Raw genomic sequence first — 13,228 nt, forward strand, 5'->3', positions numbered from 1 at the left:
TTAACACCATGTACCACACCAAAAATACAAATTGTGCCAAAATGTTTGAGACAAACAGTTCCAAAAGATTAGATGCAAATGTATACATAAATGTAAAGTTAAATACAACTGAACTGCAAATGTACTGCAGCGGCTCTAAACGAAAGGTGAAACCACTGTAACGGTGTGCGCAGTTTGAACATTTAATTCAGTGATTCTTTTTGTGCACCACGAACAGGAGCCAGTGTACCGCGCTTGAAAGATCAGATTTAGAGGAATAAAAGTATGTTATGAGAATAAAGTTGCATGATTAATTACTTTATTGTTTCAGTCAAAATCTTTATAAGGACAAAAATGCACAGTCGGCATAAAAAGTTGTAATTTCATGACACTGAAGTTGCAATTTTCCGATGAGAAAGTCATACTTCTGATTAAATTTTAACATGGTAAGAAAGTCTAACAAGTAAATTAAGAAAAAAAACTTCTCATCATCTTCCAATGTTAGTGGACCGAGCCTTGCTACGAATAGCAAAATCCTGCATGAAATTGATGACGAAAAGATGGCGGGAAAGCACTGCTTTTGTCAAAATGAAACTCCTCAGATCACTCCCCCGTACAGTAGTTCCTCTGCACCGAGATGCCCGAAGAATAAACGAGCATTTCATGTGAGCGAAATCGCCACCCACCCTGCTGCCTTTTCCCTCCACGAGCACGGCAGCCAGCGCGCGTAAGTTAGCTTGGCAGCACTTCTAACAACGACCGTCTCGCAGTATCTCAAAGCGCCACATGCTTGCTCGCAATTGTGCACTGGCGCAATTCCGGTGCGCGTCCATATGCTACGACATCGCAACGCGCGCGCACACGCACGCACACAGATGGCTCAACTTAAGAGGCCAAAGTGTTTTTTTTTTCTTTGGACAGCTTGAAGAGCGACGACCGTGTTAGCGGACGCATGTTTGTGTTTACGCCGAGTACGATCTGGGTCTGATCTCAATAAGTGGAATAAAAGTTTCAAGTGTCATGTTTACATTTGATAGAATATCAAAATATGCATAAGAAAAAAGGAAAAAAAACAATACCTCTCACAAAATAGTAGCATTTCCGAATTAACTTGGAGGCCCAGCATTTAACTTGAGGAAAGATGTTTATTTGTTATAGTATGGAAGAGACAGTTTTGGACTTTAAATTACATTTTGTTGGTGTTTTGAATGTTAATTTCCTTTTGAACGCAACTTCAAGTGCGCGCGTTTGTGGGCTTAATTGTGTGCTGTTTTAAGCAATTAGGGCAGCAAGCAAAACGTTGATGCTGCTTTCTTTTCCCTGAGGCAGATGAATCACGAAGTACACACCCACACACACACGCACACGCACGCACACACACACACACACACACACACACTCCAAAACACAAATTCACACTCACTCATAGACACACAAACGGGCTGTTTACGACTCAGGACTTTTCTGATTCCGGTTTACATGAGCAATTATTTATTAAACACACAATGAGAGCTGATGTGTACCCTGTGTGTGTGTGTGTGTGTGTGTGTGTGTAGGGAAGAACTCTTGGAGGAAAAAAAATCCATCTGATGACAAAGAAAAAAAAAAACAGCCAATCATAACTCCACATCACACAAGCGGGTGTTGTCCAATGGAAACCGACACCATTGGGTGTTGTTTGGTGACACTTTACAGCGGTTGGGAGGGATTCACTGCCGCCGAAGCTTATGGGAAATCCCATAAATAACAAATGGGAATTTGCGGAATCTTGTGCCATGCTACAGACCTGCAACCCTAAAGTGTGAATGGCATGGTCACACGACCAAGGGTGGCGTGTATGATGGAGGGAGAAGAGGTGGGACGCAATGTCACACACACCGAAACGCGGCAACTTGGCATTTTTATGCAGACAGCAAGAAAAACTAGAAAATGGCGCCGTTCACATCAAACGTTTTGTGAACTGCGGAGGACGAGGCTCAGCCCAAATTCCAAACATGTTCTCAATTAACTGACGTCATCGTGGAATTCCAAAGAGACCGCGGGGGCTTTCCCCATGTAGGCGACATATAGAACAAAAACATTCTGAATATGGTTATTATTATGATAATGATGATGATTATTATTATTTACAGAAGCTTGCTCAGCTTGTTGGACGCTCCTCTCCGATCTGTGCGCGCAAAACGTCTGCTCGCGTTCTCTCCAGTTCGTCAGCTTGACATTTTTTCATGAAGCTTATCAAAATAAACCCAGATCACAGCACTCCTCATTGAGCTTTCGGTCCGCGCAGGGGTGGAGCTAGGCACAAATCTGTCAGCTGATTGGCGGACAGAGAACGGGAAGAAGCCTGACTGGGGAAATGTCACTGGTCAAGTTCGTTGCTTCCAGTTCTGCCTTTTGTTTTTGTCTTCCCTTCGAAATGTAGAGAACATCTTACTCAATGTGGTCAAGTGTGGTCCATCCCACACTTCCACAGAGCCGCCACCTCTTTTACTTTCACTTTCAGGCACACACACGCGCACGCACACAAAGGTGCGGAGAGTGACAAACGTTTGGTGGCAAGCAATCAGGAGGAGTCGATTTCCATAATGAGGTTCAGGAGGTGACCTAAAGTCCAATCTCATCCCCATTAAAGCTTCCCGCCGCGCTCACCCAACTCTGAATTCATCTTCGGCCCGTCGCAAAACAAACTGCCGAGCCGCCGAGTGTCGGCACATTTCAAACGCCGAGTCGTGCAAAGTCAAGATTTGTGTCTAAAGTCTAAATGTGCACCTCCCATACTGAAACTCATGGAAAGGACATTCGTCTGCTGGCAATACGTTGGATTCATCAGAAAATAGCAACATTCATTAATAACACAATAAAAGACTATAAAGAATGAAACCATTTTTGCAAAATGTTTTTTTTAGCTTTAATTTAATGGCCATTGTGCTGCTCCTGGTGCACGTCTTGGCCACCAGAGGCAGTATAACGTATGTTTGCACGTGTATTATGCACGTGGATTTGATGAGGAAGCTTAATTGGCATCAATTAGTTTGTTTTATGCATCATTTGTATGTGTTACTGCACCGTTTGCACAAAATATCAGTTGTTGAAAGGTTTATAACGACCACGATAGCAATGCTAGGTTTTGTTAGCGCGTCTATCACATTTCCTATTAAGTGTTAGCATTAAGTTAGCATACTTTCGTGATGTGGTTTGGTTAAACACGCGTTCTCTTTGTTTTACGTTTAGTTTAATGGTAAACCCGCAACAGATCGTGACTTGTAAAACTCCTAAAACCGTAGGAGGACGGCTTTTGTACCATAACGACCTGAAGTGGAGCTCAGGCGTTGCGACAAGGCTAGCAGATTCTACTTGCAGACGAGAAGCCTACAGTGTACACACACACACACACACACACACACACACACAAAAAAGCAAGCACCGTCAAGACCAGAAAAATTTGCACTGGTGGATGCAGCACTTCATACACTTGTCAATCAGTGGAGCAGATCCATGAATGGTGCTTTCGGTAGCGGAGAGGGCGTTGCGACGAGGTGACCGGCTTCTACTTGCTGAAGCAAAATCCAGAATATGGAAAACAAGAAAGTGCTGGTGCACACAAGAAAGGCATTTTCACCGAAGGCAGTACTTCATCAAATTTAGCGACATCGACGTGACATTGACATCAAGTCGGCGACGGGAGACGACGACGTCGCTTCCCTGGAGCCTACGAGTGACGAGCGGCGCCGTGCGTCCCCGCTTCCTGTCGCAGGTTTGCCTTTTCTCTTATTTTTCTTGTTCCCACGTGGATGACGACTGCCAGTGCCAGCCTGAAATAATCCGCAATCCCGCCACAAGGCTTCCTTGTTTAACAACCAGACTTTTGCAAAAGTCTCAACACTGACATAAATGCGGCGGCCAATTTTTGTGTGTACGTGCGCAACTCCCTATCTTCATTTTTGGTCTTTTCTGACAGCTCAGTATTTTTGCAAAGACAATCAACTGGGGAACGCTGCAAAAATTGCAATCTCCTCTCCGCTGACAGGAAACATGTTTGTAATTAGCGTCAACATGATGTGGTGGCAGGTGTGGTCGAGCGACCATCAGATAGACAGCAGAGAGAGAGAGAGGGGGAATGATGAGATTGTGGAATTACAACCAGACCACTCAAATGGGGAGATTTGTGTGGCTTTGCGCACGCACACACACACATTTACACACAATGACACGCACACAAACTCCCCATACATCTCACACATACAATGTCACACACACTCACTCACAAATACACAATGTCTCACACAAACCTTCACCAACATACGCATGCACGCACACACACAAGGAGGTGGCACTTGTTTGGCGGTCATCCGACCGTCTTCGTAACCTTGAAAACTGTGTGTGTGTGTGTGTGTGTGTGTGAGAGAGAGATTGGCAGCTTCTTGCGTGGCACAGACGAAGCTAATGAGATGCAGCTTACCGCTGAGTCTCTTACACTCACTCCCACACGCCACTCACAATTTCTCTCTCACACACACACACACACACACGCATATCCGGCTCACATTTCCATATCAAAGGTGTCACATTCCCACAACCTTCACATGTGCCATTGTCGTTTTGGTTCTTATTTTGGATCCACTTCCACACAGAACGCGAGTGAAACCAGAAAACCAGAACGAAAGAGAAACGTGAAAGACGCGCAGAGGGAAGTCGGGTGTTTTCTGGTAGGCGCGGCAGTTTCCCTTCCTGACTAAATAAAGCGTACCGTGTGACTGATGACATCATCACTTACTCCCACCAGTGACCTTTGACCCCTGTTCGTGTTTGTGTTCAAGTCTATAACAAACATGCCAAGGATGTGAGAAAGAAGAGAGCAAACAGGAGACTGCAAGTTTTGTGTCACAATTCAACACACAAATGGTGACACACAAACATACCACACATGCGCACACAACCACAACACAACACGCACCAGACGTGCAGATGTGTACAACATAATGGACAAATTGTCTCAAGTGTGTTTACGCCACTAGCGTCACACAACGGCTGACACATGCGACCACAGGTGTCAAACTCTAGGCCCGGGGGCCGGGTCCGGCCCGCCACATCATTTTATGCGGCCCGCGAAAGCAAATCGTGCGTCTGCTTCTGTGATTCTTCCTAAAATCTTGGCCAAAATTTCTAATATCTATGAAATAATAACTTACTGAATTATATAATGGCCCTCTGAGGGGAACTGTCACGACAATGTGGCCCACGACAAAAATGAGTTTGACACACCTGCCTGAGACCACACACACGCTATCACGGGGTTGAAGGTCACAACGCAACTGCTCCTGTTCTCACAGGCAAACACGACCTTCGAACGTTTGCTGGAAAACCAAATAGTGGCAACACACACCCGACTAATGCGCAAACACACACTAAGGCCATGAAAATGTACACTTCCCTGTTGTGCGAGTAGCAATGGCTAGCATGCTAACATGCGAGGGCTGGCCGACCGATGGATTTTACTTTGCGGCTTCTGTTGATGTACACGACTTGCACTAACACGGTGGCAGCAAACACAGACGAGCGAAGCTGACAAAAGCTCAGTCGGTGTTGACATAAAAATCTACTCATTAACATCACGACTTGTACTAGGAGCACACAAATGTCAACTCGTGCACATTTTGCCTCACTGGTAACACAGTTGTCCTCCACATGAGCAGAAATGTCATACAGTAGTGGAAAATTTTTTTACTAGCACGACAGTCATTCTTCTAGTGCATTAAACTGTCTTACTTGCGACGAAAAATAGTATACTAGTACATGGACCTTATACTGGATATCAAAGAATATGGAATAAATGCTCTAATAGCTTTCCGTACACTAGATTGCAACTAGTTTGTTACTTTATCCAATTACACACTACTCGTGAGTGATGACACGCAACTCGTAATGTATTGACATATCTGCACACTCGTAAAACAAGTAGGGCGCATTAGTAGAAGAACTGCATGTTACTAGTGGGGCAAAACAGTGCACTCGTTGACATCTTTAGAAAAAAAATCGACTCGTAAACATCTAGCACTTCACTACTAGTAGTCGTAGCTCATAGACGTCAACTAGTGCACAGTTTTGGCTCACTGTAACGTAGTTATTCGACTAGTACAGTGCAAAAAATTTCAGTCATTCTACTAGTGTGTCCTAATCATCCTACTAGTGTGCTGAAATGTTGTCACTGGTGAGGACAAAGAGCGTACTAGTGACTGGACGACAGAATGAGGCCAAAGTGTCAAATTTGCAACGCGCGGAGAAGCTTCTAGTCTCAAAGACATCGTGTGAAGCAAAGTGCGTGAGCGTCCTGCGACCTTTGTGACCTTCGGGTCGCCTCACTTCCTGTGTTGCGTCGCAGCCGCGCGACGCCCGCGGACAAAACCTTCGAGTGTTCCCTCTCACGCTCGCCCGAGTCCAGTTTCAGCCGAGCCAGCGCTCCGCTTCTTTTCCATCGCAAACCGGCTGAGAGGGAACAAACGCCAACACAAGCGCCACTACAATCATTTAAAACAAAAAAAACAAAAACAAAAAAAAGTGATGCATGTGAAGTTGAAACGAAGAAAAAAAGTGACTTCGAAGTCAAGTAGTCATGTTTTGAAGTTGCGGACAAGAATGAAGTTGTCAATACCAAGTCAGAATAATGTCATTTAACGAAGGAAGAAAAGTGAATTTCAAAAATGCTACTTTATTCTCCTATTATTATGCTAGAAAGATTCGCCATTTGTTCTAAAAAATGACAATTATGTAATAATACGATTCCCCCCCCCCCCCCCCGAGAAGAAAAAACTTAATTCATGCAAGGTTTTCAGATTTATGTGATAAAATGTCCACAATCATATCAGAGCTTTTAGTTCAGGCCATCATCAAATGTTTGGGTCCTAAGCAAAATATTTGAAGACCCCTCATAATCCTAAAAGTAGCCTATTTTTATACAAAAAAAAAAAAAAAAAAAAAAAAAGTCTTACTGTTACGATATTCTTTGAGAGATCAAATTGTAATATTTATGTATATTGTCTTTTTTCAAGAAAGGTTGGAATCTTGTAAGAATAGTCATATTTTTCTTAAAAGTTGTAGGAGAAGAATTACATTTGAATTGAAGACGTGAAAGCGCCCTCCGTGGGTGGAGAAAGACTGTACTCCAGAAGTAAAAATGTTCCTATTTCAGGGATTTTCTGGGTCGTGAACCGACGTCACGCTCAGTCGTGGAACGCGACGGAATACTGCACATCCGAAAACAGCTCTTAATAAAACACGGATCTAGCGTCTCGCAACACATTTCATGTCGGACAGATACTTTTGAGACTTAAGTACGGCAAACGTCAGCAACTTAAGACTTTTACTCAACGGCAGGTCCCAAACCCGAGGCCCAGGGGCCAGATCCGGCCCGCGGCATCGTTTCACGTGGCCCGCGAAAGCGAATCACGTGCATCGACTTCCTGTGTCTTGCCAAAACACGAACATTGCAAATTGTCTTCACTTTGCGAGCATTTCTTTGTTTGTGAGCAACGACCCCTTGAAAACAAATGGAATAATAGCGGAATCGTTTGTACTGGCGGAATCGTTTGTACTGGCTTCTGAATTCCAATTGGTTGCGCATATGAGACGACGATACGTTTTTAAGGGGTTCACGGTCATAACGGCCCTCCGAGGGGAACCTTAACTACGATGTGGCGCGCTACACCCCAACGTGGCTTTTATTGCTACCAGTTATTTTCTGTGCTATCCGAGTATCGCTTTCATTTCCTTCATACAAGACTGATCGTGGTCCAAATTGGGTACTCGATTTGTTATTTGCGATTCAAATGTGTTGCACCGATCGTTCACTCATCTGCCCTCGATTCCAATCGTTGCATTGTGTTCGTTTTCCCGAGTGCACTTCCGATTTATGACGGTTGCTTGATTGTCATTTTGCCCTCGTCAAGTGGCGCAATCGAAGCGAGGTGTTGGCTTTCGCCGTTTCGGCTGTTTACGGACTTGCTCAACAGGATCGCTCCACGGAGCAGCTGAGAGGCTCCAGATGTTCCGCCTACTGATTGGTCCCAGACACATTCCACTCGTCCCTTCCTCGTGCCAGACTCGCTCGAAAAAAAAGATCGCATCGAGGTCGCCTTGTAAAACAGCAGGCGTGGCGCCTGCACATCCAGGTCGGCGTGCTGCAGATCGTCACAACAGTCAAAGTCAACCTATCGGCGTTCGCCTAAGAGTTCAGACAAGAGCAGATCCGTGGCAAACGGCAGCGAAGTCAAATTCCACGCAGCGACAATTCGGCCACTCCTTCAGGTAAAAGTCGCTGCGACCGTGTTCAAAAGAGCACCCAAAAGCTCACTGTGCCGGTTTTATCAGTGCACTTCAAGGGTTAAATGCCTGCCGATCATCCCAAATCTCTCCCCGGTTCGCGGAACGCCCAAACTTCGCTTCGCAAAATCAACCGTCGCTCGCCCGCGTCCGTGCGGACTCTCAATTGAATGTTTGGTCATCGGAGTCCGGTGTGACGCTCGGCAAACTAGTTCCACGATGCTCCGAAACGCACCGCTTGAGAAGGACAGTGGTGTCACAACGGCAAAAAATAAAATACAAAATAAAACACAAACATGGCAAACGAGGCGTTAAAAGTGTTGACTTACCCTCGTCGTCCAGTTGATCCGATAGTTCCAAAAAGATGTCACATCGGTGCCGAAACTCTGAACGTGTTTACATCCTGGTGTGCGGAAACAACTTTTCCAGACAAAAAGTCAATCGTTGTCTTTGCCGCGAGGAGTTCTACTCCGCGCTTGTCCAGCTCCTCCGCGACCGGCCGGCGTGTGTCCAGTGCGTAGCCCGGCGAGGGGCGCTCATCCGCAGCCTGGTCTGCCAGAAGCTCTCGCTGATGTGCGGAATTGTGGAATTGGGGAATTGTGGAGGAGGAGGAGGAGGAGGAAGAAGAAGAAGCCGCCTCCTCCTCCTCCTCCTCCGACAGGCGCGCCCCCGCGCGTGTCTCAAGTTACCTTCAACAGTCACGAGCCCCGGAAGTTCTTTCAAAATTAACGACAACCTTTCTTTTGCCAGTTTACACCTTCCGCCTTTCTTGGACTGTTTCATGGTCCATCAATGAATGAAAAACTAAAAATTTGAGAATTTAACTTAATATTTTTTTGTTCTTATTTTAATTGTTGTTTTATGATTTTTCATCTTCATTGGAATGTTTTTGTCAATTTTAATTCTTTTATTATTATTATTATTCTTTGTGATTGTTATTTTTATTATTTTTACTATGATTTCTATTATTTCTATCTGTATTATGTGTTATACCTTTCATTCTATTTTGTATTGCCAGCTTTTATTATTTGGTCACAGCTTTCAGGGCATACGTGTATTATTATGATTTTTTTTTATTGTATTCTTATTTTTAATATATTAACGAATATATTTGTACTTTTATTTTCATGTTGAATGAGCTGGTCATACGTGAGGACATAAATGATCATTCTGATCATTTCTATTCATTCATGAATCATAATTCTATTCATTTAGATTTTATTTGAGAATGTACTTATTAAATTCATGATGTGGTCAGAAATGTGGAAACACATGAATTCAATCGTATACTTGTATTATTATTATTATTGTTAATATTATCATGATTTTTTTGGTCAACTTTTAGGAGTTGGGAATTGTATGCATAAATGTCTTTTGCGAGATTCCATAACGCTGTCATTAATGCTCGCGCCATCGGTTTTATTTTGAAAATCCAACCAGGAACCTCCCACTTGATGACTGTCTTGCGCTCATCAAATAGCATTCAAGGAAAACTTCGAATGCTGGAAAAGTTGCAGAACTTCGAACCAAAACATTTATTGCTTGACCTTTCAATAAATGTGTGCATTTGCGATTGTTTTTGTGGCGCACTTGCGGCCGTCGAAGCCACTTAAGCGAACGTTCCCCGGCTGCTGCTGCTAATTGTCGGGCGGGGTGGGGGGGCGCACAATGGAGGCTTTGTTGTCAGGGAATTAGCGTGAGGAGGAATCTCGTTTCAAAACTCCCGAAAGCTGACCCGGAGACGACGCCGTTTGGATACGAGGCACGGCGGAATGGCCTTCACAGGAATGTTTTGACATTTCTGTATCCACGGATGACTGACGAGACGAGTGCAGAGGCCTCCGCTCCTCAGGGTTCAAAAGGTCAAATATTGACCCCGACCCAGCCTAAAGCCTGAACCCGCTGCCCGCTTTCAAAGTGCATTTGGGACGGAAAAGTGAAGGGCAGCGGGTCAATCGATGTCTCGGTGCTCGCGAGCGACTTCTTTTGTCTGAAACGGACTTCTTCAAACGCCTCGTTGCAATGCTGCCAACAGCACAGGTGTGTGCGCGAGCAAGGTGTCGCTGATGAATGAGTCATGAGCGGCGCGGCTCGCTGGAAGATGCAGTGGCCTGCGTGAAATAATCCATCATTGGAACGGAGTCAATGAAATGTAAATCGTGGAAATGATGCTCACGGAAATACGAGCAATCGAGCTGCGTTTGAAACTTTGGATCATTGCGACCGCAACGTGCTAATAATACACATTGCAGGAAATACTCGGACGCACGCGACACTCATGCGAAATGCGCTTAAGGTTGGGGAGTGCACCGTTGGATTGGTCTTCAGATTTATACGCCTTCATTTGCACAAAACTGCTTCAAACGTGACTGCGGTTTGTTATTCGTACGTTTTCTTTCATTCTGCTCAGGTTGCGCAATACTTCCATTTGCTGCACGTCAACATGTTAGATGCACATTACAGTCGTCCATCATCCGTTACCCATCCTCTCATCGTCAGCGAGCACGTCCTCTTGCAGCCGCCCGTCTTCCGAGGCGTTGACATTGTTTCCCCTCCTGACGGCCAGCAGGTCAAACCCGCCGCCAGCTTCCAACTGTTCGCTGCGATGTTTTATGCAAGTCGCCTGATGTGTTTATAAATAATTCAGCGCATCCTGGGAGGAGAAGAAAAAAAAAAAAAAAAAAAAAAAAAACCTTACACGCTCGTCATCCATCTTGTCAAATGTGTAAAAAGGCACACAGGAGAATTTGCCGCTCACGTCATCGCAACGCCAAATGAGGAACATTTGCATGTGGTTGGCATCGGCGTTTCGAGACCCCAAAAATCAATCCCAGCACCCCTAAAATTTGACAGATTGAAAAACAAAAAAAAAGATTTAAACCTGTATGTCTTTTGAAACAACCTTGAAAAGTGTGTGTGTGTGTGTGTGTGTGTGTGTGTGTGTACTTTGAGCGTGTGTTTATCTCTGCGTGTGAAACATTTTATTATTCACAACAAAAAGAAAAAATGTGGTTAGGTTACCACACATCTTATCAAAATATTGTAACATATTGTTCAATATCGCAAAATCTCACCTAAATAAAATTGTGTTCAAATCTTCTTAAATGTATTGACAATAAAAATGGCAAAGGAAGAACAGATCTTCGATCAAAAACATTGGCAGTGAAACAGGCAAAGCGCTCGTTTGTCATTTCCAATGTTAGTCAATGGCGCCCCCTAACGGCTGAAAGAAGACACTTGGCGCCTTCTCCGAAGGGAGGATTTGTCCCCATCCAGCGGCTCAAAGTTAAACTGCACATGACAGCACATCTCCAATTCCTCCTTTGAGTGAGATTGTTTCAAGCGGGGTGGGGGCAAAGGTCACAGTTGAGGGCCTTGCAACATGGACACAAAACGTGGGCGCGCGCGCGCGTGTGTGGCCTCCACTTCCTGTGAGAGGGCAACTGGTCGCTCAGGCTTCAACTTTCTCACGGTGCCGAATTCAAGTGGACAACACGCGCGCGCGCACGCGCACGCATGCACACACACCACTGTCACAGTCCTATCAGATCATGAGAAAACCCATAAGAACAAATCATTGTTTTTATCTTGTTTTTCATGAAAACCTCCCATTCTCGTCTGCACGATGCGTGCGAGCGTGTGCGGAAACATGGCGAGCAGTGGCTGAGTGGGAGTATTTGTGACACCCGAGGGAGATGATTCACGTGTTTCCACTTTCGAGCTGGGGGGCAGTTGATCGGATTTGAAATCCCACGCGGATGTCTTCCGCTGTCTTTATTCGACTAGAAATGATGTTTCCATGGCGACAACGTGAAGGTGAAAATAGGCTTATGATGCTCACATATTCAGGTTTACAATAATATTTTATGCATTTTTTTTTTTTTTTACAGCGCCCTCAGCGCCTTTCATTTGTGTTCGGCGGACGGAAGTGGGGGATGGAAACAAGCGGGACAATTGAAAAAGTGGACACATTGCAGCTTTCCACTCGTTGAACCTGCTGATTGTGCATGCCGAATAAATCCTTTCATCCAAATGATACAGTATTTGAGGTAGTGCATGTGCAGCGGCCTAATAATCGGTTACAAACGTAAGAATCTTTAAATCGCTATATTTTGAAATGGGGTTTGGACTGTGTCCAGCTGTCGCTCGACCTCAAAGCTTAAACCTTAAAATACATTCTACAGACACACATGAATCAATCAAAGACAATAAACGGCACTGCTGTGTGTTCCAATCATATTCGGGATGATATTGAGAAATGTGACTTTCCAGTTTGTCTGAGCTGTCAATCAAAGTGCGATTCTTTTGAATGAACAGTGTGCGACCGAAGGTTATCTGAGCTGTCAGTCTGACGCCCAACCTAACCCCCTCGAGTCGTTGAACCGCTTCGATGTTGGAAATCCCATCGGCGAGGGCGCGTCAAGTTCGAAGGAGTTAAGAACCACCGTAACCGGACGTTGTCAAACGGCTGCCTTCACCAAAATATACCATTGATGTGATATGTCAATATCAATGCTTAACAATGCTTCTTTGTCACATTGCATTTGTGTACTTCAGGTACCCAGTTGGTAAAACAGGTTTTGTTTTCAGATTGATTGCAGGAAAGTGACAGTGTAACACAAACAAACACGTGCAGCAAAGGAAAGACGGCCTTTTTAAAATCTCTTTTGAGCTCCGTAATTTCACTCAATACTACAGCAACTCCATTTCATTTCACTCCCGAAAATGAAACATCTCGACGTCATATTGGTTGTCACTTTGTATGTTTTTAAAATACACTCTTAAATAACGCCCTCCTTCGCTTAACAAAAAGAAAAAAAGTATCATGTTGAACACAATCTGGAAAATAATTTCAAGTTCATATACACCATATCAACAAGTATTAAAGAATAAGACTATGAATAATAGGTTATAGCTATTTTTGTCACTTAAT

At 44.4% G+C, this 13,228-nt stretch overlaps 1 protein-coding gene across 1 annotated transcript in view; it reads right to left on the bottom strand.

The window, feature by feature from the left end:
- The window catches only part of LOC133397008 (plexin-B2-like), a 37,775-nt gene extending 28,859 nt beyond the window's left edge, over nt 1-8,916 (bottom strand). The window contains exon 1 of the mRNA XM_061667376.1: nt 8,625-8,916. The gene's annotated coding sequence lies outside the window, so the exon portion shown is untranslated. The remainder of the gene's footprint in view (nt 1-8,624) is intronic.
- Between the last annotated feature and the right edge of the window lie 4,312 nt (nt 8,917-13,228).

The sequence above is a fragment of the Phycodurus eques genome, chromosome 22 (assembly GCF_024500275.1).
Source record: "Phycodurus eques isolate BA_2022a chromosome 22, UOR_Pequ_1.1, whole genome shotgun sequence".
Classification (NCBI taxonomy): domain Eukaryota; kingdom Metazoa; phylum Chordata; class Actinopteri; order Syngnathiformes; family Syngnathidae; genus Phycodurus; species Phycodurus eques.